The sequence below is a fragment of the Spermophilus citellus genome (assembly GCF_964194105.1).
Source record: "Spermophilus citellus genome assembly, chromosome: 16".
NCBI lineage: Eukaryota > Metazoa > Chordata > Mammalia > Rodentia > Sciuridae > Spermophilus > Spermophilus citellus.
This window is the reverse complement of record NC_138196.1, coordinates 76,668,039-76,680,708: the sequence shown is the minus strand read 5'-3', so window position 1 is coordinate 76,680,708 and position 12,670 is coordinate 76,668,039.

Below are 12,670 nucleotides of genomic sequence, written 5' to 3'. Positions count from 1 at the left end.
CACGTGCTGAGGCTTGGAGAAAGCTGCCCCACACATAGCAAGAAGTAACACTCCCAAGTTAACTTTTTACTCCATTGTTCTGTATCTAATTGTCTGATTAATCGCAGATTGTAAAAGTCTAACTAAATCTCATTTCAAACATATTCGCATATAATAACTCGAAAAGGACTTTGGCAATCAGTGTTGTGTCACACAAAGAGGTTTAAGCAAGCAATACACCGTGCTTACTTGGGGAGGTGGGTGTATACATCTCACTGTGTATCTTTTGAATTCAGATTAAAATCTGGGTCAGTGGGAGCCTGGTAGGAAGCCAGTGGCAGAGCTGTCATATACAGACGATTCTTTCCATTTTAAAGATGGGAAATCGGGCCGAGTGATTTTACCTGTGTGCTCTGCCAGCCGACGGCAGAGGGAAGCGCAGAACTTTGCAGGCTGGACAAACCTTCCATTGCAGTTCCTCAGACTTCCTGGCTCAGATTTAATGACCCAATGTTCAATGGAAAGTCCTGGCTTAGCAAATAATCCCTACAGAGACCCTGTTGTGATGCCAATTAAAAAGTTCTTCCTGGTCACCTTTTTGTTCTCCTTGCTTTCTTAGAAGAACTTTCTGCATGGCTTGCCTGGAAGGGATTCATTCCAACCCCACGCAGATCCTCCTGGTGTGGCACAGCTGTGGGAGCTCACTGGTGATGGGTCCCAGGGCGCACACTGCCCTTTCCCTCCACTGAGAAACTGTGCGTCTGCATTCAGTTTTGTTAATCATTTTTTTTCTGATTATGAAAAAGGAATATGAGCTCATTATAGGAAATGATAAAAGCATAGTTGTTGGGAAAAGTATAAACGGCAGCTGTACCCCAGAGAAAAAACCCCAACATGGCGCCTAAGGACTTCTTCTTCCTACCTTCTTCTTCTCTGCAGTGGCGCGAAAAGTTCCTGCCCCTGTGAACTCTCCCGCTGGCGCCAATTTCAAATCTCGCTGGCGGGGAACCTCAGCCCCAATGAGAACTAATTCCTGGGCACAGGGAGCTGATATCTGGAAGAACTTGCCAATAAACGGGTGGCCTGCCATTTATCTAAGCCCTACCATCTCCCCTTTAGTTCTATATAAGCACACAGCTTTTTGCAATAAAATTGGAATTCTCCCGGCGAAGTGTATTTACGTGGGGAATTCTTTCAATAGTGAAGATAACAAAAATTACATGCATTCCCCAAAACACTGTTAAAAATTTCCATTCTCGTTTTCTCGGCTTATTTTAAACATATATTGACAAAATGAGTGTACACACATTCACACGCACACACAACACACACACCACAGTATGCTGGAGTGTAAGTTGCTCCGGGTTAGAGATGTTCTCTATTTTATTTGTTATTGTTCTCTGTATCCTACATCAATGTCTGGCATTTAGTAGATTCCTAATAAATGTCTGTGAAGGAACAAATTAAAGTATAAAACTTTTTTTTTTAAATACAGGGTTAACATTTCCCCATATTATGACATAACCTTTCATGGCATTTCTTAAAAATATTTTAAGGCATAACTTAATATACATTAAATTGTACCTGTATTAAATATATAGCTCAATTAACATTTACATACATGTACATTCACTACCCCCTCCCTAATCACCCCACAGATTCCTTCTCATTCAACATCTTCATCACCAGGAACCTCCATTTGGTCTTTAATTAGCAAAGATTATTTTTGCCTGCTTTTGAACTTTGCATGGATGGACATTTTTAAAAGTACTCTTTTGTATGTGCCTTTTTTTTTTTTTTTTTTTTTTTGAGTACTGGGCCTTACACACACTAGGCAAATGCTTAACCACTGAGCTACATTCCCAGCCCTTCATTTTAGTATAAAGACAAGGTCTTGCTCAGTTGCCCAGACTAGCCTTGAACTTGCCACCCTCCTGCCTCAGTCTCCCCAGTAGGTAGAAGTACAGGCACACACCACCAGGCCTGGCTGGATCTGCCTTTTTTCACACAACCTAATTTAAAAGCATCACGCATATTGTTGCAGTATCAGTGACTCTTCTTTGTTGTTGCTGTGGAGTGTTCTGCTTTGTAAATACACCAGGATTTCTTATATCCATTCTCCTGTTGACAGATGCTTGGATGTTTCCAGTTGTAGAACTATTATGAATGAAGTCACTGTGAACATTGTCCTATGAACCTTTCTTACCTCCCTTGGGTACTAAGCGACGTATCTCAGGTTAGGTACATGCTTAGGCTTAGGAGCCAGATCATTTTCCAAGGTGGTGGTGAAAGACCCCAGCCCCATAACCTAAGGCCCGATTATGAAAAGTAGAAAGTATGCAGTAAACAGGTGAGCTCACCACATGACCTGTTAGAAAGGGCACCCTGCCCATATCACAGGACATGCTTGAGCAAACTGGGATCATAAGCGGGAAAAGGGAGGAAACAAAATGTAAACCTATGAAATTAATGAGTTTTTCGGGAACCTATAGTGAAAAACAAGTTTATCATAGTGAAAAACAAGTTTATCATAGTGAAAAACAAGTTTACCCTTTAAGTGACATGTATGCTGGATTCAAAAACACCTGTTATTGTGCTAGGTGGAAAACAACTCCTTTTTCCCTATAAAAGATCTGTACCCCAAAGCCCGGTGTGCCAGTTCACCAAAGCTTCGGCTGAGGTTTTGCTGTGCACCCGCAGGCGCCTGTGTATTAATAAACTTGCCTCTTGCTTTTGCAGCCAGTGTGACGCTAGTTCTCTTTTGGACGGGGGATTTGAGGGTCCAGGGGTCTTTCAGTGGAAGCAATCGACACCCTCCCAAGTGGTGTAGGAGATTGGAGTTTTCCACACTCCTCCCGAGGCTGGGATTTCTCAGTCTGCAGTTGCTGGGGTAAGTGGGGGCGCCACTGTAGTTCTTATGATGGGTAAAGGTGCTGAGCTCTCTTCCTGTTCACTGCCGGTGCAGATTGTTGAAGTTATTTCTTTTGATGAACAGAAGTTTTTAACTTTAATAAAATCCAATTTATCAATTCATTTTCTTCAAGAATTTAAGTGTTCTGCTTCTGTGAGTTTTATCTCTTCTAAGGTTATTAAGCTCTCGGTATCTTCTTCCAGAAGCTCAAAAGTTTCACCTTTTACATTTAAGGTCTATGATTTACCACAAATTAATATTTGTGTATGGCGTTAGCTAGAGGTCAAGATTCATTTTTCCACATGCGTGAGTCAGCTTTTTCATTCAAATACTTGACAAGAACAACTTAGAGGAGGGAAAGTTTACTGGGGGCTCATGGTGAAGCCAGATTTAAAGTTAGGTAGTCAGGGTAGTTAGGTAAATCGGGTCTAATACCGAGTGAACTCTAAAATGGAGGCCATGCTGGGAATGACTCAGGGAAAACACAGGACAACTCATGGAATGTTAATGAAGTCCCGAAAAGGCCCTAGGCCAAAGTCCACCTCAAAGAAACAGCCCCCAACAGATTTGGAGATAGCCCATCCCAGAGAAGTGATAAGGCCATCCCAAAAGTCCTTCCTGCCCGTTTGGCCCACCTGTGTCCTAACCCTTCCCACCTACATTCCATCACCAAAACTACAAAAAGGGGAGACAACCGCACTTCCACGGATTCCACCTCTTGGGTCCCCTTCTTCCTCCGGGAGAAGTCTTTTCTGCTGTCCTGTAATAAACTTCTAATTTCTACTCTGATCTTGCCTCGGCGTGCTTCTCTGGTGTTATCCTTCAACATCGGGGAAGCCAGGACTCGTCACCGGTCAACAGCGGTAACAATGGTTTCAGGGGTTCCGCTCCGTAGATGGTGACTCCATTGCCCTGGGCCCAAGGTGAGGCAGCACATCATGGAAGAAGGGCCAGTGGGGGGAACTCTCAGGGTGAGGCAGTGTCAGGAAGCAGAGAGGGGAAGTGGGGTGGGGGGGACGGCAGGGCAGGTGAACCCTTCCAGGAACCCCCCACAGCGGCCCATCTCTCCACCAAACCCCACCTGCCCACAGTTACCACCCAGTCAGTCCATTCAAACTGGGATGGGCGATTAGGTGACAGCCTCCGGATCCAGTCATTCACATTCCGGCCTTAACCGGAGCTTCTGGGGAACACCTCCTAACCAAACCAGGACACCAGCAGACCTAATTGCTCCTTCTCCGTTTCTGAAAAGATCTTCCCCTTCTCCCTGATTTTCACTGGTGTCTTTTAGTAAACCGCCCAGCTGCGTGCTCTGGGTCCATTTCTGGACTCTCTTTTTGGCTCTGTTGGTCTATTTGTCTTTGTGCCATTACAGCGAGCATCATTTTTAATGGTTGCAAAGCTTATTTTATTTTTTATTTCCCCCATTGTTAGCTATTTAGTTACCAAACTTCTCTTTTATATGCATGAATGCCCCTAGAAGACTTCCTGCAAGCCTGCGGCTCTTTTCATATGGTAAATCACAACCAGAATAGCTAAATCTAAGGAATGTACATATTTTAAGTGTTTCCTATTTATTTTCAAATTACTATCCAAGAAATAGGTTAAGTTAAGCTCCTCCCAGCATTTCAGGACAAGGTACCTTTCGATCAATTCCTACACGTTTCTTTTTAAAAAAGGAGAACCTGGGGTTGAGGATAAAGCTCAGTTGTAGGCCTTCCTTATGGACAAGGCCCAGGGTTCAATCCCCAGCAACACAGCAAAGAAAAAAAAATCTGTCAGTTTATATTTGAGTTGGGGGGACTGTTTCTTAATATTTGTTGGTTTTTACCTTTTGGGTTACTAGTGTGCCAAGGATTGATTTAAAAACATGAATATATTCAATGGCTATTTGTTTTCTACTTTTTTACATTATGTGATTATTGTCACAAATATCCACGAGAGACACATCTCTGAGTTCAAGTGAAGGTTTATTGACAGAGAATCTCTGCCAGGCTGCTACCTTGCTAGAAAAATCTTCTTAACTATACAATCAAGTACAATGGAGTAGTTAAAAAATAACCCTCTGGTTCTGTGATTGTTACTTGGCATCTTTGCTGTGGTTTCGTAGTTAGGGATTCTTTCGGGGTGGGCTTAGGGGGAAGGTCATGCCTGGGTGGGCAGGTGCTGATTTTCAAAATGGAATTACTTTGGCCTAAGGACCTAACAATTACCTACTTTTTCTATTTTCTACTGGGATACTTATCTTTCTGTGTGTTGGAAAGAATATTTAATGTAATAACATTTGTCTATATTTATTGAACATTATTTTCATTTTTTAAATTTAAAATATTTTTTAAAAATTAAAGGGCAATTTTTAGTGTTTATATTTTTCAGCTTATTCTTTCAATTCATCTCTTTCATTATAAATTTGTCCCTGGCATCATGATTATAAAATCCTTTTCCATTCTAAAGTGATCAAATATTCATATATATTTCCTTTGATGTTACTTAGGATTTATATTATAAATTCTAAGAAACCATAAATGTCATCTTCATTCAAATTTAGTGGCATTAAATTTCATATTATTAATTAATTAGTTAATTCACTTTTTAGTATGGAGATTGAACCCAGGGGCACTTACCCACTGGTCACATCCCCAGCCCTTTTTATGTTTTGGTTTGAGACAGGGTCTCAAGGAGTTGGCTTAGAACCTCCATAAGTTGCTGAGGCTGGCTTTGAACTCGAAATCCTTCTGCCTCAGCCTCCCTAATTACTGGGATTACAGGAGTGTGCCACCGCACCTGGCCATACTATTATTTATAATTTAAAAAAAAATCCCTATTTTACCTGTATTCCTATTTTGTTTTCATTTGTAAAAATCTCACCCTTCCTAGCTTTTCTGTTAATAATCACTTTTTTTTTTTGTCTTTTCAAAGTATCAGCTTTTCTTGTATATCCTTCTTCTTGTTCCTTTAGTTGATTTCTTGTGTTATCTTTAGTACTTTTTCTGCTTCCTGAGGATTTGTAAGGATCCGGCGAATCGTTGGAGAAAGAGACCACAAGAGACCAGCTTCATGCAATGGGCAGGAGGGAGTTTATTGAAGAGGATCCTAATTCAGCACGCTGAGGCTCAAGGCTCACTCAGGAAGGGAGAGCGGCCCAGAGCCCAGAGCAGAGGTCGAGCAGAGCTTAAGTACACTTTTTGGAGAGGGTGGAGGGCTTTGCATACATCAGAACAAATCATCATGAGGCGCAGGAAAATTGAACAACAACTCTGAGACGTGATTAGTCCATTCATTGGCGGGAACAGGTCGGGCGGGGGTGATTGGTCACTCCTAAGCGGGGTACACATTCAAACTGATTGGTTCGGGCCCTGTGACAAACTGCACAGGGCCCTAGGCTGAATGGCCAGTAGGGCGTTGTCTTAACTATCTCAGGAATTTCAGGTTCTGGGTGTAGCAGAGGAACTTAACAATACCTGGTCTTTTACATTTTAATTCAGGCTTTTGCAGCTTAGAATCAGCTTAGAAATTTTACCTTTACAGATTTACACTGAAGACATTTTCGAAATTTGATGTTTAGCTCATCATTGCAATTGTTTTTCTTTTCAAAATGGGCATTTAGTGTGCATGTTGACCTCTAAGGTTGCTTAAACTTCATATCACAGCTTTCAGATTTTTATTTTAAAATTCCATTTCATGGGGCTGGGGCTGTGGCTCAGCGGTAGCGCACTTCCCTGGAATGTGTGAGGCACTGGGTTCGATCCTCAGCACCACATATAAGGAAATAAAAAAATAAAGATCCATTGAGAACTAAAAAATTAAAAAAAAAATTCCATTTCATTTCTCCAATTACTAGTGAATTATTTGGAAGAATGTTCTTTAGTTTCTAAATGGACACATATCGGAGCCATCCTTTATTTATTTCTCCTCGTGTCATGGTATTGTGGTCAGAGGATTTTGTTGTACAAAGCTAGCCTGAGGGGCTGGGGATGTGGCTCAAGCGGTAGCGCACTCGTCTTGCATGCGTGCGGCCTGGGTTCTGTAAGGGTCCGGCGAAACGTCGGAGAAGGAGAGACCACACGAGACTAGCTCCATGCAATGGCAAGGGGGATTAATTAGGGATCCGTTCCAGCGCGCTGGGGCTCCGTGCTCACTCAAGAAGGGAGAGCAGCCCAGAGCCCAGAGCAGAGGTCAAGCAGAGCTTAAGTACACTTTTTGGAGAGGGTGGGGGGCTTTGCATACATCAGAACAAATCATCATGAGGCGCGGGAAAATTGAACAACAACTCTGATACATGATTAGTCCATTCATTGGCGGGAACAGGCTGGGCAGGGGTGATTGGTCACTTCTAAACTGGGTACACATTCAAACTGATTGGTTCGGGCCCTGTGACAAACTGCACAGGGCCCTAGGCTGAATGGCCAGTAGGGCGTTGTCTTAACTATCTCAGGAATCTGGGTGTAACAGAGGAACTTAATAATACCTAATCTTTTACATTTTAATTCAAGCTTTCCAGCTTAGAAACTTTACCCTTTCAGTTCGATTCTCAGCACCACATACAAACAAAGATGTTGTGTCTGCCGATAACTAAAAAACAAATATTAAAAATTCTCTCTCTCTCTCTCTCCCTCTATCACTCTCTTTTTTTTTTAAAGAGAGAGTGAGAGAGGAGAGAGAGAGAGAGAGAGAGAGAGAGAGAATTTTTAATATTTATTTTTTAGTTCTTGGCGGACACAACATCTTTGTTGGTATGTGGTGCTGAGGATCGAACCCGGGCCGCACGCATGCCAGGCGAGCGCGCTACCGCTTGAGCCACATCCCCAGCCCCTATCACTCCCTCTTTAAAAAAAAAAAAAAAAGCTAGCCCGACACATGGTTGGTGTTTGTGCACATCCCCATCTCTGGAAGGTTTTATAATATCTAATTGCTGCCTTGAGTTTTCTATTCATGTCACTAAGAGAATGCTTGCTCAGGGTGCTGTTCAACTCTGCGATTAGTGATCTTTGGTCTGCCAGATCTATTAATTACTGAGAGAATTGTGTTAAAACCTCCAAATGCAAATTTTTCACTTACCATTTTCTACGTGTAACCTTGAGAAATATTATTTTGTATATTTGGAGCATACATATAGAATTAGCTATATATGATTAGAGTTGTTAAATCTTTGTGATGAATTTTTTTTAATTGTTAAGTAATATTTTTTTTCTTCTCAATAAAGTCTATTTTACTTTTAACCATTGGAACAACATCAGTTGTCTGTTGGTGAATTGCCTGGTGTGTGATTTGTGTGTATCTGTGTATATTTTAACTGATCTACTTTTAACATCTATATGCCATTTTATTTTAATTATGTCTCTTATAAATAGCACATATTTAGTGTGGATAGAAAACAGTATATATTTTATATTCCATGTGATAAAAATTGTGTATTTCTATGTCTTATTTTAATTTTTAGCATTCTTGAACCTGTTCCATTTACTCAAGCTTAGTGAAGAGTCAAAGGTTTATCTTTGAAAATACAGATATTTCAAATTTAGGTTAAAAGAAAGATCCAGATTCTGACAATAATGATCTGACAGTAGCCCTAGATTTGGGTAATTTTCCCCAGTATCTTTAGGATTAGGTCATGCTGACCATGTGATATTTGAGTTCATTCTTTTGCCTTTTAGCAGGTACGCAGAAAGTTAAGCAGCCTCCATAGACTTATAAAAATTTTAAGATTTTTATGTATATATAGTTCCAAGATAATTGATACAACAATTATATCAGCAAAATTTTATCTTACGGCATTATTTTTCTCTAATAATTATCATCTACTTACCAAAGCATCCTTACTCCCTGGGGGTCTCCTGGCGCTGCTCTACACTAAGTAGGACTGGGCACAACTTCAGTTTACTCTTTCTCTGCTCTGGAGGTGAAGTCTGAAGTCAAGGTGTGGGTTGGATGCACTACCTGGGAAGCACTCTAGGAAGATCTGCATCTTTGCCTCTTCTGCTTCTGTTGGCTGTAGGCCCTCACTGGCTGTGGTCACATCACAAGAGGCAATGTGGGTTTCTGTGTTTGTCTGTCTCCAAACTCCTTCCAACCCTCTCTTGTAAGGATGCATATGATTGCATTTCGGGTGCACCCAGATGATTAGCATAAGCGCTTCCTTTCAAGATCCTTAGCTTGATTGCATCTTTTGCAATATAAGGCTGAGATTAATTCTTCTGTCACATAAGATGATGTTACTGGCCCTGGAGATTAAGATGTGGATATATTTTCCTGGGGCCACCAATAAGCTTACCGCGCAACCTAACAGATTGCCAGCCTAGTTTGTTATTCTAAGTTCTAATCACTGAAACCAACTTTAAAACTTTAGAATTAAGGATTAAACCATCAAAGTCATCTAATGCTTTCAGAAACCCCAGGGTAACTAGAGAGAGCCTCATAATTTCCTGGTCTTTTTCCTTTTGGAGGTTGGTGTCTTTGAACATGAAGAGATGATGCTTCACACAGGTGCTGTGTTCTTGGAGCAGCTCTGAACAGCACCAGCCTCATCGGGATGAGGGGGCGGCGGTGTCTAACCTTTGCACCTGCACCATTCCTGGTAATGCTCCCTTCACCTGCTGGCTGATGCCAAAGGTGAGTGTGCTGGAACCTGCACAGGTGACTCTAAATGTGTGATGCAGAATAAATAACGGATATTGTCTCCTCTGTTGGAAAGAAGCAATGATGTGAGGGCGGGAAGTGCCCCTGTGAGGGGCAGAGCTTTGAGGAAACAAGTGCATTCCCCGGGGTTGTAGTTTTGCCTGAGGCTGGCACTGGGAAGAAGGGGAATATTTCCAGGGGCGGGTGGGGCAGAGCCACTGGGCGAACATCAAAGAGCCTGATGTGCACTTGGAAGTGCCCAGCAAAATAGTTAACCCTGTTCCTTGAGTTGCTGGTTATCCTAGGCTCAAAAACCTGCTTAGATCTACAGGATCTAAGAGTAGGGACAACAAAGCTGCTGTGCCTGCCCTTCCACAGGTGGCCCTGGGAGAAGCATGCAGCTCCCTGAACCATCCAGGAGGCTTCTCTGCAGACGCTGTGGAATCCGCCCAGATTATGGTGCCAGGCCATGTTTACAAGCTCCGACAAATTCTAAAAACTGTCATCCTGCCTGATGGAAAAGTAACTTTAGATATGCTTCCTAGAAACTAAGGTGTGCTTGTTTGCCTTTCTAGGACTTAAAGACCAAGGCTTTCCTCCCCCACTGCAATTGATGAAGGTCAGTAACAGCATTGGATGAGGTAGGTTGGCAGGCCAGCTAACCGAGGCAAAATGTGAATTTCCAGCCTCAAGAAGGACAGCAGTGGGGACGTTTGGGGATCTCCAGGGCAGAAACAAGCCCCTCTTCAGGGTGAACAGAGGTCTCCACATGTGCCACTGTCTCAGGATACACCGTGTAGGCAGGAGGTGATGGCCCGGCAGCGGGTCTCTGAGCCCAGCCTTGAGAAGGGAACCATCAGAAATAGGGAAGAAGTGGTCCCCACAGGAAGGAGAGATGCTGAGGGGCTGAAAACAGACAACGCCTGCTCGGAAGGCGAGCTGCACTCTCTGGACCCTTCGAAGGACAGAGTGTGCTTTACCTGTAATGACGAGGCGGGGAGACTCTGGGGAGTGGGCACTGGGGTCCCCGCTCCACACTGCTGACCCTCTGTGGCATCTCGGGAAAGCGGGGACCCTGTGTCTGTGCTTCTATTTCTTGTGGCTTTATCTCAGCTCCCTGCCCAGCTGCCCTGAGATTGGGATGAAAGAACAGGTCTGAGAGTCCCGTGGGCTGCCGAGTGTGAGCGGGAGTGGAGGGTCACACCAGGCGGATTTCCTTTTAAAGTTTATTTTATTTCATTTTTAAAAAAATTTTATTTTTTATTTATTAGTTGCTCATGACAATACAATGATCTTGAATATTTTATTTCATTTTTAATCAACATACAACAATTGCAATATTTATACAGTGCTTTGTTACAGGTTTGCAACGTGTGATGATCAAATCAGGGTAATTAGCATTTCTAGCTCCTCAAACATTTATCATTTCTATGTATTAGGAAACGTCAGACTCTCATTCCTAGATATTTTGAAATATATAAAAATAGGCGTAGACTATAGTCACCCTGCTCTCCTCTCGAGGACCACAAGGAATCCCTCTCCTCTGACTGTCTGGATCCCTGTTATCTAAACTCTCTACCCCCATTCTCTCCCACCCTCCCCAATCTCAAGTATCTCTGTTCTACCCTCTGGTATGAGATCCACTTTTTTAGCTTCCATAAATGGGTGACATGTGGTATTTGTCTTTCCATGCCTGGCTTATGTCACTTAACAAGAAGGAGATATCTTCTGTGCCCATCCATGTTGCTGCAAATGACAGGATGGCTCTCTCTCTCTCTCTCTCTCTCTCTCTCTCTCTCTCCTCTCTCTCTCTTTTATGGCTAAACAATATTCCCTTATTCCCTGTTGTGTACATATAACAGATTCCTTATCTTCCAAAGTGGCTGCTTGAGAACAGATTCATAAGTTGAGGTTCACAGTGCAGAGTCTTGTTGTGGTCGGGGTGGATGAAGAAGACTGCTATGTGGAATCCCCCTAAAGATGTCTTACCAGCTACTTCTGATCGGACATCAAGTGTCTCTCTTTCACTGGGCTCATTCTTCATTTCTGCTCACTCCCAGGTGCCCAGCCGCTTGCTTGCTTCTGAGACTCTTCAGAAGGCAACCCTGCCTCCTTGCACCCCGGATACCACATTCCATCCTTGATGGAGACCCTTGCTAGCACCGTCATCGCCCACGCTTCCCAGGCTATTACTCAGCACTTTGCTTTGTGGCAAGACTACAGACATTCTCGAGTGGTTTCCGCGAACAGCCTTATGGGGTGTATCAGTAGCATTTCACGGTGGCAGGAATGTCGCCACAGCGCAGCTGAGGCTTTGCCCGCAGACTTGACAAATGAGGGGCTGTGTCAAGGAACACAGGAATTTATGGCACGGTGCTGATCTGGCTACTCCTCTTTCCATCAAGCTTCTTGTCAGGCTTATGGCAATTATGTAAAAGTCAAAAAAGACAAGTATTCTAAAGTAATGTTTTAATTCAGTTATTGAAAATTCAGACATGCTGAGAGGGATGGTTGGTTGGGAGCCTCGAATCGCAAGTCAGCAGAAATGGGTCTGGGATGATGCAGCATAGCTAGCTAATGCAGGGTTTGGAACGAATCACATACTGTGCAGTTCCATCCATGAAGACTACCCAGAGGGCCTTACTGTGATGTGACTGTGCAGCTCCGATCCTAAGGTGCAACAGAACACTTTGTCCCTGCAGAACATACACTCATCATTCAGAAAGTGTCGGGACTTTTGGCAGGTATAGGGTCACCAGGCAGCAGGAGAAGCCAGAATCGGAGGGTCAGAAATGTTTTGAGCAACCAAGAAAACAAGGCAAAGGCAGGTTCTAGAGTCAGAGGGAGGAGTTGCTCAGGAGAGTTGACAGATGAGCACAAGAGGACCTGGACACTGAGAAGTCCCAAAAGACAGCTGGACACAGGGTTCACCATGAAACCAGTGGCCCAGAGGTGACAAGCCCAGCACTGTCAGCCCCACAGGGGTCTCGCTCCCCTCCAACTGTTGTCGATGGGACAGGCGTCTAGGGTGATGTCAGCCCTTCCCTCTGTGCCCATCAGTTGAGTCCTGTTTCACTGTCTCCAGTGAGGAGAGCTCCCTGACCATGAGGCCCTGCCTGCCATCATGGAAGCTAAAGTAGCCAAGGGTTCACTTTCCCACCCTCC